Source organism: Sciurus vulgaris, assembly GCF_902686455.1.
Source record: "Sciurus vulgaris genome assembly, chromosome: 2".
NCBI classification, from domain to species: domain Eukaryota; kingdom Metazoa; phylum Chordata; class Mammalia; order Rodentia; family Sciuridae; genus Sciurus; species Sciurus vulgaris.
The window spans coordinates 55,468,572-55,472,400 of NC_136462.1; the positions used below are offsets into that span (position 1 = coordinate 55,468,572).

The window sequence follows — 3,829 nt, forward strand, 5'->3', positions numbered from 1 at the left end:
CATGCCAAGTGAGATAAGCCAATCCCCCAAAAATTGAAGGCCAAATGATCTCTCTGATAAGTGGATGATGATATATAATGGAGGGTGGGAGGGAGGCAAGAATGGAGGAAGGATGGATTGTATAGAGTAAAAAGAGGGGTGGGGAGGGGTTGGGGAGGGGGTGGGAGAGGGAAAAATTATAGAATGAGACAAACATCATTACCCTATGTACATGTATAATTACACAAATGGTGTGACTCTACTTCATGTACAAACAGAAAAACAACAGCTGTACACCATTTGTGTACAATTAATCAAAGTAAATAAATTTTTAAAAGATCAAAGTTACAACAATTTTAATTTATGGTCAAGCAAAGCATGAAGTTTTCAATTAAAATTTCTCACAATTCTCACTTATCATTGAGACAAAGATACCATAGAAATTATTACAGATAGAAACTGTTCTATATACAATAAAAATTGTATATACTTTTGTATATTCAGACATAAGCTTTTAAGTACACTTTCAAACATTTTTTGCGCTGTGAAAGCATTGCTATTTGTACTGTGGAACTTCATCTTTTCAAGAGTGCAGATTTAGATATTCAGAAAATATTCTCATTCAATATCCTCAAGGTCTGGATACAGATTGATGTGGTATTTGAACATTTTATCAAATTCTCTTAACATGCTTACCCAACTAGGAAGCAGGAGCAAAACCCCGTTTCCTAGCTGTTAGAATGATCATGAACATTTTTTCTGAGTACAGATGTCCATTCCCTCCTATAAAATGTCTAACAAACTACATCCCATTCTCTCTTCATAGTTTTATTGAGCTATTAAAATTATTTGCTGACATTTTAAATACTGACTTTTCTACAATATGTTGGGCTTCTTTTTTTTCCATAGCAAATTAGTGAATTTCAGAAATTATAGCTAAGTCCTCTCCCTCTAAAGACATTGAGAAACTTTTGTGAGAGTTATGCATCAGATGGGAACTGCAAAATACTGAAAAATAAAATGTAAAGATTATACCTAGTTACTAATGAGCAGGACAGTGTTAATGACGAAAAAGGAAAAAAATGTAACTCAGGCAGAGTTGAGAGCCAATGAATGAATGGATGCCTCAGATTCCGAGCAAATGCAAAACTCCCTGGTAACAACAACCAGAAGGGCTAATGATGTCAGTTCATTAGTAAAAGGTGTTTATATGTTATCTGTGCATATAATACATCTGGACACATTATTTTCTTTTTGTTAATTCCCATAATTTAGTGTATCTTTGCATTAGGATTTCTTGTCACATTTCAGATAGGCTTTATATTTCTCGAAAAGTGTTTCACCATTATTTATGAAATTATCTACAAATGTACGTAAAAGTTTAATTGATAAAAAATATACATCTGTGAGGTCACTATGCATGAGGAAGGGGGAAAGGGGTGGTGCGCATGATATTTCTAGTCGTTTCAAAGCTCCTAGTGCTTATTCTCACAGGCCCCGCTGCTGGCCCTTGCTCTGCCCTGGATTGGTAGCTTATGTTGATCTTGATGAAAGAGCAATTGATGCTTTCAGGGAATTTAATGAAGAAGGAGCTTTGTCTGTACTACAACAGTGCAAGGAAAGCGACTTATCACATGTTCAGAACAAAAGTGCTTTTGTATGTGGAGTTATGAAGACCTATAGGCAGAGAGAAACAAGGCAGAAAGGTGCAAGAGTCCACAAACAGACCTGATGGAGCCAAGATCAAGACTTTGCTTGAGGGGACTGGTTATTCGCTGGATGTAACCATACGACTGAGGCAGTATGATGATCCTCCACCTGAGAGTATATACTCTGGTGTGCAGCCTTGGCATTGGAACAGAGGTCTTTGTAAAGTAAAATACCAAGAGAGTTATATGAGGATGAGTTGATGTTTGAGAAGGCTGAACCCATTTGGGATCTATATCTTATGATGGATCCATTATCTGGTCAGAAAAGAGGGTATGAATTTATCACCTTCTGTGGAAAGGAAGTTATACAGGAAGCTGTTAAACTGTGTGACAGCTATGAAATTCACCCTGGTAAACACCTTGGAGTATGCATTTCTGTGACAAACAAAGACTCTTTGTTGGATCCATCCCAAAGAATAAGACTAAAGAAAACATCCTGGAAAACATCCTGGTAGGGTTCAGTAAACTCACAGAGGGTGTGGTGGAACTTTAGATTACATAGAGGGAAATGGTGGGAGGTATGAAAAATGGTGGAATGAGACAGACATCATTACCCTATGTACGTGTATGATTACATGAATGGTATGAATCTACATCATGCCCAAGCATAGAAACGAAAAGATGTACCCCATTTGTGTACAATGTATCAAAATGCAGTCTGCACAAATAAAAAAAATAATTTTTAAAAAAACTGAAAGATTATGCATTTGTTCATTTTGAAGACTGAGGAACTGCTGTAAAAGCCACGGATAAAATGAATGGAACAAAAATAGGGGGGAAGAAGTTGAAATAGTCTTAGTTAAACTTCCAAATAAGAAAAGGAAAGAGAGCCAGGCTGCTAGACAGGCCTCCATAAGTACTGCCTATGTTGATTATTCCTAACACCCTCCACCTCCAACGTCACCTCCAAATAGGGGCTGAAGTTATGGTGGAGGGAGAGGTGGATCTGGCTACCCTCCAGAGTACTATGGCTATGAAGATTACTATGATGATTACTATGGTTATGATTATCACAACTACCATGGTGGCTATGAAGACCCCTATTACAGCTGTGATGATGGCTATTCAGTAAGAGGAAGAGCAGGAGGAAGGAGAGGGTGAGGTGTTCCGCCACCACCAAGGGGATGGGGAGCACCACCTTCGAGAGGCAGAACTGGCTATTCACAGAGGGGTCACCTTTGGGGCCACCAAGAGGCTCTAGGGGTGGTCAAGGGGGTCCTGCACAACAGCAGAGAGGCCATGGTTCCTGTGGAGCTCAGGGCAATTGTGGGAGCAATGTAGGAGGAAAGAGAAAGGAAGATGAGTACAATAAATGTGATTCCAAGCATCATCAGACAAGAGACCAGCAGAACTGGGGTTCCCAGCCCTTCACTCAGCAACCACTTCAGCAAGGTGGTAACTTCTGGTAACTGAGGTTACAGTAATGGCAACCAGGAATTTCATCAGGATACTTATGGACAACAGTGGAAATAGACAAGTGAGGGCTTGAAAGTGATACTGGCAAGATACGATTGACTCTAGATCTGCATTCTTCAAAAAAATAATTGAATTAACGGTTTCATCTTTAAGTAGCAATTTGCTGCCATTTTCATTGGGCTGAAGAAATCACTATTTTGTATATATTCAAGTCTTTATTTTTCTTCTTTTCATAAATGCTTTTGGACATTATTGGGCTAGTAGAGTTCCCTTATTGTGAGGATCATAATGCTTTTATTGTTTCAGGCTTCATTTTAGCTTCAGAACCAGTGTTAAATCATGATTTTACAGAACCTTTGGTTTGGACAGTTTCAATTTTTTTTTTTTTTTAATTTGGGCTAGAATACATAAGAGTATGAAGTATGCTATAAATAAAAATACAAACTAGTGCTTTGTCTTAGTAGTTTTAAGAAATTAAAGCAAACAAATTTGTTTTATTGTATTGAAAATAATCTATGATTGTAGATTTTGCATTCATAGAAGTAGGTTAACTGTTTCGTTTTTATTTCTTTGCTGTGGTACTGGGGATTAGAACCCAGGGCCTTGTGCAGACAAGGCAAGCACTCTGCCAGCTGAGCTATATTGCCAGTCCTAATGGTATTTTTAAGTTTTTATAACTTCACACTTCTTTGAAATTTGCCCTACAAAATTTGTTTGGCTTAAAC

At 37.9% G+C, this 3,829-nt stretch overlaps 1 pseudogene across 1 annotated transcript; it reads left to right on the top strand.

Annotated features, from left to right (window-relative positions):
• The first annotated feature begins 1,449 nt into the window (after window positions 1-1,449).
• On the top strand, window positions 1,450-3,287 carry LOC306655280 (heterogeneous nuclear ribonucleoprotein R-like; annotated as a pseudogene). Its single transcript has 2 exons — window positions 1,450-2,139; window positions 2,377-3,287. The product of its transcript is annotated as a heterogeneous nuclear ribonucleoprotein R-like (transcript).
• Window positions 3,288-3,829: the final 542 nt, after the last annotated feature.